Here is an 11,797-nt window from a genome sequence, read left to right as displayed (position 1 = left end):
TGTTAATGTCCGGTTGTAGAAAACCTGAAACTAAACTTAATTAAAATGAATCAACAGAGTGTGTGGCCGTGATGGTCTCTTTTCGGCGGAGTCCAGGAAGAGAATACGGTCTCGTGTTATGCTTGAATGTAGGTTGTTCTAGGAGCACTTCTTGATCATAGATTCTCGACTGTGCTTTGCCTTTCTCTTCTCGCTCTCATTTTCGTATGTTAGCCACCATATATGCTAGTGCTTGCTGCAGCTCCACCTCATACCTTTTCCCTACCCATAAGCTTAAATAGTCTTGATCGTGAGGGTGTGAGATTGCTGAGTCCCCGTGACTCACAGATTACTTCAAAACCAGATGCAGGGACCTATGATACCATTCCAGGAGATGCGACTAAGCTCAAGTGGGAGTTCGATGAGGACTCAGGATGATACTACGTTTCTTTCCCAGACGATCAGTAGTGGAGCCCAGTTGGGGCGATCAGGGACATTATGCATTTGGGGTTGTCTTTATTTTGGTTCCGTAGTCGGACCTTGATTGTATCTGGATGTTTGTAATGATATATTTATGCTATTGTGTGACGTGGCGATTGTAAGCAAACTATGTACCTCTTTTCTTATTCAGTACATGGGATGTGTAAAGATTACCCCTCTTGCGACATTGCTTACAATGCGGTTATGCCTCTAAGTCGTGCTTCGACACATGGGAGATATAACCGCATCATGGGCTTTGCACATCGACCCGTAGGAAGCCCACCTTCCGGAAGATTCTCATCTTGTCGTGCAAGTCAAGAAGCACTCCGCTCGATCTGGAGATCTCGAATTCAAGCCATCGCCCTCATGTCGGGCCAAAGTTTCACCTTTGGCTCCCTCACCTTCATCGCAAACGAGGTGGGTTGGCTCTACACCAACTCGTCACCCACCCCATCTGAACCCTCTTCTTGGAAAGCCTCGAGTTCACCATCGACCGCTGCGGTGACATCCGCCTTTGAGCCCCGCCACTTCCGTGGGCATTGGAAGCAGATCCCGAGCGTGCTCTGAAGCCCACATCCATATCTTCCAATGTTTGCTTCAACTGCCTTAGTGCTGACATGACATGGACGTCGAAACCACCGTATTGGCTGCCCTATGAAACAAAAAAAAGAAACATGTGTCTGGCGCAGCAAATCAACCACAAAGTCAGCTCAAAGGAAAAAATCAACCATGAAAATATCTAATGATATATATTATTACAAACTAAGTAGCAACCATGTACTCCGTCAATCTCCCATGGTGCTGGGAAGCACTTTCTCCTGTTTCAACATAAAAGCACACCATTTTTTCCATCACAACCCAAAATGGGCTCTCTTTTTTGTTTCAAATTATTGTATTTCTCATGCTAATTACAAGTGACGGTGTACGATACAGAAGGTGGGTCGTCGGCTGTGAAGCCGGTCACTAGGCTCGCCTCGGGGCCTAACAGGCCAAGGCATGGCCAGGGCCCCTTGACCCGTTGGAAGCCCTTCTTCCGGAAGATTCCCATCTTGTCGTGCAAGTCAAGAAGCACTCCGCTCGATCTGGAGATCTCGAATTCAAGCCATCGCCCTCATGTCGGGCCAAAGTTTCACCTTTGGCTCCCTCACCTTCGTCGCAATCGAGATGGGTTGGCTCTACACCAACCCGTCACCCACCTCATCTGAACCCTCTTCTTGGAAAGCCTCGAGTTCATCATCGACCACTGCGGTGACATCCGCCTTCGCGCCCCACCACTTCCGCGGGCATTGGACGCAGCTCCCGAGCGTGCTCTGAAGCCCACATCCATAGCTTCTAATGTTTTCTTCCACTGCCTTAGTGCTGACATGACATGGACGTCGAAACCACCGTATTGGCTGCCCTGCGAAACAACAAAAAGAAACATGTGTCGGGCGCAGCAAATCAACCACAAAGCCAGCTCAAAGGAAAAAAAACAACCACAAAAATATCTAATGATATATATTTGTACAGACTAAGTAGCAACCATGTACTCCGTCAATCTCCCATGGTGCCGGGAAGCACTTTCTCCTGTTTCAAAATAAAAGCACACCCATTTTTTTCCATCACAACCCAAAATGGGCTCTCTTTTTTTGTTTCAAATTATTGTATTTCTCATGTTGATTACAAGTGACGGTATACGATACAGAAGGTGGGCCATCGGGTGTGAAGCCGGTCACTAGGTTCGCCTTGGAGCCTAACAGGCCAAGGCATGGCCAGGGCCCCTCGACCCGTACGAAGCCCTCCTTCCGAAAGATTCTCATCTTGTCATGGAAGTCAAGAAGCACTCTGCCCGATATGGAGATCTCGAATTCAAGCCATCGCCCTCAGGACGAGCCAAAGTTTCACCTTTGGCTCCCTCACTTTCGTCGCAAACGAGATGGGTTGGCTCTACACCAACCCGTCACCCACCCCATCTGAACCCTCTTCTTGGAAAGCCTCGAGTTCATCATCGATCGCTGCAGTGACATCCGCCTTCGCGCCCTGCCACTTCCGCGGGCATTGGATGTAGCTCCTTAGCATGTTCTGAAGCCCACATCCATAGCTTCCAATGTTTGCTTCCACTGCCTTAATGCTGACATGAGATGGACGTCGAAACCACCGTATTGGCTGCCCTGCGAAACAACAAAAAGGAACATGTGTCTGGCACAGCAAATCAACCACAAAGTCAGCTCAAAGTAAAAAAATCAACCACGAAAATATATAATGATATATATTTGTACAGACTAAGTAGCAACCATGTACTCCGTCAATCTCCCATGGTGCTGGGAAGCACTTTCTCCTATTTCAACATAAAAGCACACGCATTTTTTCATCACAACCCAAAATGGGCTCTCTTTTCTTGTTTCAAATTATTGTATTTCTCATGTTGATTACAAGTGACGGTGTACGATATAGAAGGTGGGCCATCGGGTGTGAAGCCGGTCACTAGGCTCGCCTCAGAGCCTAACAGGCCAAGGCATGGCCAGGGCCCCTTGACCCGTAGGAAGCCCACCTTCCGGAAGATTCTCATCTTGTTGTGCAAGTCAAGAAGCACTCCGCTCGATATGGAGATCTCAAATTCAAGCCATCGCCCTCATGTCAGGCCAAAGTTTCACCTTTGGCTCCCTCACCTTCACTTCAAACGAGTTGGGTTGGCTCTACACCAACACGTTACCCACCCCATCTGAACCCTCTTCTTGGAAAGGCTCGAGTTCATCATCGACCGCTGTGGTGACATCTGCCTTTGCACCCCGCCACTTCCGCGGGCATTGGACACAGCTCCTAGGCGTGCTCTGAAGCCCACATCCATAGCTTCCAATGTTTGCTTCCACTGCCTCGGTCCTGACATGACATGGACGTTGAAACCACCGTATTGGCCGCCCTGGGAAACAACAAAAATAAACATGTGTTTGGCACAGCAAATCAACCAAAAAGTCAGCTCAAAGGAAAAAAATCAACCACAAAAATATCTAATGATATATATATTTGTACGGACTAAGTGGCTCTGACTGCCCACGCACAAGTAAAGGGGTCGAAAGGAAAGCCCCTAGTTTTGTACACCAACAAGCATGGAGACAAGGCTCGAGATGATGGAGCAACAAGTTTTCAAGTGTAAGGAGATGGTGGAGCGTGGACTCGACTCGAAGCACATAATGATCACGGAGTTCACCAACAACCACAAGCTGGACGCCAAGGACATTGGGGAGGCCATCTTCAAGCTTCATGAGAAAATCGAGCACCTCCAAGCCGAGATCTATGACCTGCAAAATCAAAACTGTGAGTATGAATATAGATTCAAGAGGATGAGTTTGGCTGCAGATTTGAGGATTCTGGAGACTCTATCATCCTTCTATGATGGTGAGCCTATGCCTTGGAAGAGGGATGACAAGCCTACATCATCAACAACGCCATCTCCTTCACCGGCGAAAGAGATATAATCACATCTGGTATGGGCACTCCCCTTGGCAATTGCCAAGCTTGGGGGAGTGCCCCGGTATCGTATCACCATCACTTTTATCTTTATCGTTTTTCTTAGTTCGATCCTTTTGATAATATCTTGATCTAGTATAATAAAGTTTTAGTATGATCTAGTTGTGAGTTTTTCTTTATGATCCTTCTATGTAATCAAGTCCGTGAGCTATATATAATAAAGATTAGTGTTGAGTCAAGGGCTTGATTATTTTACTATGATCTTGAGGGAATAAAATAAAAGAGAAGAAATAAAGAGAAATAAAGAGATCATATGGATCTGATGGAGAGTAATGAGCTCACATATAAAGAGTATGATGAATAAAAGTTGTTGTGAGTCGACAAACATAGTTTTGGTCATCGTTGCAATTAATAGGAAGTAATAAAGAAAGAGAGGTTCACATATAAATATACTATCTTGGACATCTTTTATGATTGTGAGCACTCATTAAAGTACGATATGCTAAAGAGTTGATGTTGGACAAGGAAGACAACATAGTGGGTTATGTTTTCTTACATCTGAGATAAATTATATTGTCATGGATCATCCAACATGTTGAGCTTGCCTTTCCCTCTCATGCTAGCCAATTTCTTTGCACCAAGTAGAGATACTACTTGTGCTTCCAAACATCCCTAAACCCAGTTTTGCCATGAGAGTCCACCATACCAACCTATGGATTGAGTAAGATCCTTCAAGTAAGTTGTCATCGCTGCATGCAATAAAAATTGCCTTCTAAATATGTATGACTTATTAGTGTGGAGAAAATAAGCTTTATACGATCTTGTGATATGGAAGCTATAAAAGTGATAGACTGCATAATAAAGGTCCATATCACAAGTGGAAATATAAAGTGACGTTCTTTTGCATTAAGATTTTGTGCATCCAACCATAAAAGCGCATGACAACCTCTGCTTCCCTCCGCGAAGGGCCTATCTTTTACTTTTATCTTCTACCTCACATAAGAGTCATGGTGATCTTCACCTTTCCTTTTTACATTTTATCCTTTGGCAAGCACAATGTGTTGGAAAGATCCAGATACATATAGCTAATTGGATGTGAGTCTGCATGAGCTATTATTGTTGATGTTACCCTTGAGGTAAAGAGTTGGGAGGCAAAACTATAAGCCCCTATCTTTCTCTGTGTCCGATTAAAAATCCATACCCATAAATATTGCGTGAGTGGTAGCAATTGTGAAATACTAAAAGATGGTTGAGTATGTGGACTTGCTGAAAAGCTCTTATATTGGCTCTTTCCTATGTTATGACAAATTGAAATTGCCTCAATGACTGAGATCAGAGTTTGTTGGTTCTCAATGAAGTTTATGATTCATACTTGAAATTGTGATTGAATTATTACTTTAGCATAAGAGATCATATGACAATATATATATATATGTCGCTGTTCTAAGAATGATCATGATGCCCTCATGTCCGTATTTTATTTTTATCGACACCTCTATCTCTAAACATGTGGACATATTTTTCGATTTTGGCTTTCGCTTGAGGACAAGCGAGGTCTAAGCTTGGGGGAGTTGATACGTCCATTTTGCATCATGCTTTCATATCGATATTTATTGCATTATGGGCTGTTATTACACATTATGTCATAATACTTATGCCTATTCTCTCTTATTTTACAAGGTTTACATGAAGAGGGAGAATGCCGGCAGCTGGGATTATGGGCTGGAAAAGGAGCAAATATTAGAGACCTATTCTGCACAGCTCCAAAAGTCCTGAAACTTCACGGAAGTTATTTCCAGAATATATAAAAAATATTGGGCGAAAGAAGTTCCAGATGGGGCCCACACCCTGGCCACGAGGGTGGGGGCACACCCTACCCCCCTGGGCGCGCCCCCTGCCTCATGGGCTCCCTGGTGGCCCTCCGATGCCCATCTTCTACTATATGAGGTCTTTCGTCCGAGAAAAAATCATAAGCAAGCTCACGGGACGAAACTCCACCACCACGAGGCGGAACCTTGGCGGAACCAATCTAGGGCTCCGGCAGAGCTGTTCTGCCGGGGAAACTTCTCTCCGGGAGGGGGAAATCATCACCATCATCATCACCAACGATCCTCTCATCGGGAGGGGGTCAATCTCCATCAACATCTTCACCAGCACCATCTCATCTCAAACCCTAGTTCATCTCTTGTATCCAATATTTGTATCCAAACCTCAGATTGGTACCTGTGGGTTTCTAGTAGTGTTGGTTACTCCTTGTAGTTGATGCTAGTTGGTTTACTTGGTGGAAGATCATATGTTTAGATCCATTATGCATATTAATACCCCTCTGATTATGAACATGAATATGCTTTGTGAGTAGTTACGTTTGTTCCTGAGGACATGGGAGAAGTCTTGCTATTAGTAGTCATGTGAATTAGGTATTCGTTCCATATTTTGATGAGATGTATGTTGTCATCCCTCCAGTTGTGTCATGTGAACATCGACTACATGTCACTTCACCATTGTTTGGGCATAGAGGGAGTGATACGTCTCCAACGTATCTATAATTTTTGATTGCTCCATGCTATATTATCTACTGTTTTGGACATTATTGGGCTTTATTATCCACTTTTATATTATTTTTGGGACTAACCTATTAACCAGAGGCCCAGCCCAGAATTGCTGTTTTTTTTGCCTATTTTAGGGTTTCGAAGAAAAGGAATATCAAACGGAGTCCAAACGGAATGAAACCTTCGGGAACGTGATTTTCTCACCGAACATGATCCAGGAGACTTGGACCCTACGTCAAGAAACAAAGGAGGAGACCACGAGGTAGGGGCGCGCGCCTACCCCCCAGGCGCGCCCTCCACCCTCGCGGGCCCCCTGTTGCTCCACCGACGTACTCCTTCCTCCTATATATACCTACGTACCCCCAAACGATCAAAGACGGAGCCAAAACCCTAATTCCACTGCCGTAACTTTATGTATCCACGAGATCCCATCTTGGGGCCTGTTCTGAAGCTCCGCCGGAGGGGGTATCCATCACGGAGGGCTTCTACATCATCACCATAGCCCCTCCGATGAAGTGTGAGTAGTTTACCTCAGACCTACGGGTCCATATGTAGCGACCAGACCTCAAACGGTCCAATCTCTGTGCTCAGGTGTCATCCCTGGATCAGTAATGCTGACACCACACAGTACTTAAAGGTTTTATAACAGAGTAGCAATCACACACTTATTACATCGAGTGTCTCAATAGAGAACTTATTACAATAAATATGGCTTAAGGCCATCTAATAACGATAACAGCGGAAGGCTTAGAAGATAAGTGAGTCCATCAACTGCAACGGCATCACTGAGTATAGAACCACGACCTAAAACTCCTTAATCGTCTTCTGAAAAGTCTGCAACATTAACGTTGCAGCCCGAAAACGGGTCAGCACATGGAATATGTTGGCAAGGTAACACATAGAGAGTAATGGAATGAAACAGCTATACTATACGCATATTTGGCTGGTGGAAAGCTCTATGGTTACAGTTTTGCGTAAAGCTAATTTTTCCCTACTGCAAAGAAATAAATTTTATTTAACTATCATGGTAGTTGTTAAACATTGAGAATGGTTGACAACATTCTCAATCCCAATTAAGCATCATCATTAAACAAAACCCATCAAAATTTAATTAGAGAGTAACATGATGAGATTCACATGATAATCCAAGTACTAGATACTCAAAACGTCCATAACCGGGGACACGGCTAATCATGATTAGTTTATACACTCTGTAGAGGTTTGCGCACTTTTCCCCACAAGACTCGATCACCTCCGTTTGGTTTCTCGCACTAAACGACGTTTGAGAAACGGGTGACCGAGACATAGTCTTTCAGAAGCGCTAGCACCTTACGATGGATAGACCGTTACACCTACTTTCCCCTACATATGCTAGTCCATCCTGTAAGAGTTCGCACGACTTAATCAACTATGCTAGAGCCCATAATAGCTTGTGGCTGCACACGGAAGTTTCTAGTATGAAAAATCTCATGATCCCTTTGGGCCTGGGTGGCGGTCCATAAAGAAAAACAGGCAATCCTGGAATACCCAGGTACCTCAATCCACCCAGATGTGTGTTTAAGTTGCCACCTTAGATAAACCATTAATTAACAAACTCACATCTGTCATGGATATCACTCACCCAATCCACGTCTACTAGCATAGCATGGCATAATAGGCAAACGTAGAAGTAACTCCCGAATGTTTGATAATACAACAGGTAATAGGTACTACCTCGACTACTTCCCATCCCACAATTTAATTAGATCATAATCATGCAATGTTTGAGGATTGATCTAATGCAATAAAACTGGGTAGTAGGAGGTATGATCAAAGTGTTACTTGCCTTGCTGATGATCCGTGAAACCTAGAGATTCGAAGTAACAGGCGGCGCACTCCGGGTATTCTATCGCAGACAAACAAACAAGCATACAATAAGTATTCATCTAATGCACAGGTAAAACTCAAATAAGAGATCTAACCAGAAAATTCAACTTAAGAACTCCGGTTTGCAAAAGGAATCAAATCAAACGAAGCAACGAAAGTCAAACGGCAAAAGAAACATACTTCGTTTACTATTCTGGATCTAGAGCAATTTTTACAGTGGCAAAAACTTGTTTAAGTTGGTTAAACGGATAGAGGGTTTCGAGATGAAACTCCAGGCGCTTGAATCGCCTTATTCTGATAAACGAGCGAAAAGTTATACTAAAACGAAAATCGGATCAGGAATCGCGATCAGAAAAATCACGGATTTAATCCGAGAAAAGAAAAACGACGAACGTTCGCTATTTAAATAAATCGGAAAAACCAATCTATTTTAAAAAAACCGAAACTAAAAAAAACGAACAAAACCGTCGGAAAAACCGAACGGTTTTTCAGGAAAAACCGGCGTCTAAAAAAAACTACCCGGCAACTCCGGCGGTGGCGGCGGCGCGGTGCGGCGGCGGCGGGGCCGCGGTCGGCGGCACGGGGCGGCGGCGGCGGCGCTAGGGCAGCGGGGCGGCGCGCTAGGGTTTGGGGAGGTCCCGGGCTGGGCTCCCCGGCTTATAAAGCCTGGACGGGCCTGGTGTCCGTGTCAGACACGGCCCGTAGGTCGGTTGCGTTTCTTTAATTAATTCCGCGCAGAAAAACAAATAAAAGAAATACTAAACGGACTCCAAAAATTCTGAAATAAATTTTCCCCGGCTTCTAAAATCAAGCCGCACAAGGTGAACATTTATTTGGGGCCTAAATGCAATTTTGAAAAACGCACATTTTTCCTAAATTCAAATAAAATATCGAAAAACTCCGAAATAAAATCTTATTTGATTTTATTATTAAATCCTCAATATTTCTTTATTTCGGGAAAGTCATTTTATTCCCTCTCTCATATTTTTGTAATAGAAATAATTGATGATAAAATAATTAAAATCAAATGATCCTATTCTCAAAATTTGAGAAAACTCAAATATGAAAATAACGAAATCCCCAACTCTCTCCGTGGGTCCTTGAGTTGCGTAGAATTTCTAGGATCAAAACCAAAAGCAAATAAATTATGATATGCAATGATGATCTAATGTATAACATTCCAAATTGAAAATTTGGGATGTTACACCATAGTTATTAGCTAGATGGCTCATTCTCCCTTTTTGGATCTCAACACAATGTTCTCCCCCTCTCTTGTGGAGATCTATTCGATGTAATCTTCTTTTTGCAGTGTGTTTGTTGAGACCGATGAATTGTGGGTTTATGATCAAGATTATCTATGAACAATATTTGAATCTTCTCTGAATTCTTTTATGCATGATTGGTTATCTTTGCAAGTCTCTTCGAATTATCAGTTTGGTTTGGCCTACTAGATTGATCTTTCTTGCAACGGGAAAAGTGCTTAGCTTTGGGTTCAATCTTGCGGTGTCCTTTCCCAGTGACAGTAGGGGCAGCAAGGCACATATTGTATTGTTGCCATCGAGGATAACAAGATGATTTTTTTTATCATATTGCATGAATTTATCCCTCTACATCATGTCATCTTGCTTAAGGCATTACTCTGTTTTCATGAACTTAATACTCTAGATGCATGCTGGATAGCGGTCGATGAGTGGAGTAATAGTAGTAGATGCAGGAAGGAGTCGGTCTACCTGTATCGGACGTGATGCCTTAATACACAATCATACCTAGATATTTTCATAACTATGCTCAATTCTGTCAATTGCTCAATAGTAATTCGTTCACCCACCGTAAAATACCTATGCTCTTGAGATAAGCCACTAGTGAAACCTATGGCCCCCAGGTCTATCTTCATCATATTAATCTTCCAACACTTAGTTATTTCCTTTGCTTTTTTACTTGCCTTTTATTTTACTTTGCATCTCTATCATAAAAATACCAAAAAAATTATCTTATCATATCTATCAGATCTCACTCTCGTAAGTGGCCGTGTAGGGATTGACAACCCCTTATCGCGTTGGTTGTGAGGATTTATTTGTTTTGTGCAGGTGCGAGGGACTCGCGCGTAGCCTCCTACTGGATTGATACCTTGGTTCTCAAAAACTGAGGGAAATACTTACGCTACTTTGCTGCATCACCCTTTCCTCTTCAAGGGAAAACCAACGCAGTGCTCAAGAGGTAGCAAGAAGGATTTCTGGCGTCGTTGCCGGGGAGTCTACGCAAAAGTCAATATACCAAGTACCCATCACAATCCTTATCTCCCGCATTACATTATTTGCCATTTGCCTCTCGTTTTCCTCTCCCCCACTTCACCCTTGCCGTTTTATTCACCCTCTCTCTATCCTCCCTCTCCTTTTCCGTTCGCCTCTTTTTGCCCGCTTGCTTTTTGTTTGCTTGTGTGTTGGATTGCTTGCTTGTCACGATGGCTCAAGATAACACTAGATTGTGTGACTTTACCAATACCAACAACAATGATTTTATTAGCACTCCGATTGCTCCTCTTACCGATGCTGAATCTTGTGAAATTAATGCCGCTTTTCTGAATCTTGTCATGAAAGATCCGTTTTCCGGCCTTCCTAGTGAAGATGCCGCTACCCATCTAAATAGCTTCGTTGATTTGTGTGATATGCAACAGAAGAAAGATGTGGATAACGATATTGTTAAATTGAAGCTATTTCCTTTTTCGCTTAGAGATCATGCTAAAGCTTGGTTTTCGTCTTTGCCTAAAAATAGTATTGATTCTTGGAATAAGTGCAAAGATGCTTTTATCTCTAAGTATTTTCCTCCCACTAAGATCATCTCCCTTAGAAACGATATTATGAATTTTAAGCAACTTGATCATGAACATGTTGCACAAGCTTGGGAGAGGATGAAATTAATGATACGTAATTGCCCTACTCATGGTTTGAATTTGTGGATGATTATACAAAATTTTTATACCGCATTGAATTTTGCTTCTAGAAATCTTTTAGATTCGGCCGCGGGAGGCACTTTTATGGAAATCACTTTAGGAGAAGCTACTAAACTCCTAGATAATATTATGGTTAATTATTCTCAATGGCATACTAAAAGATCTACTAATAAAAAGGTGCATGCGATAGAAGAAATTAATATTTTGAGTGGAAAGATGGATGAACTTATGAAATTATTTGCTAGTAAGAATGTTTCTTCCGATCCTAATGATATGCCCTTGTCTACTTTGATTGAGAATAATAATGAATCTATGGATGTGAATTTTGTTGGTAGGAACAATTTTGGTAACAACACGTATAGAGGAAATTTTAATCCTAGGCCTTATCCTAGTAATCCCTCTAATAATTATGGTAATTCCTACAACAATTCTTATGGAAATTATAATAAGATGCCCTCTGATTTTGAATCTAATATTAAAGAATTTTTTACTTCGCAAAAGAATTTCAATGCTTTGATTGAAGAAA

Source organism: Triticum urartu, chromosome 6A (assembly GCF_056163025.1).
Source record: "Triticum urartu cultivar PI428250 chromosome 6A, HENAU_Tu73, whole genome shotgun sequence".
In the NCBI taxonomy this organism is placed as follows: Eukaryota; Viridiplantae; Streptophyta; class Magnoliopsida; order Poales; family Poaceae; genus Triticum; species Triticum urartu.
Note: the sequence above shows the minus strand (reverse complement) of the source record.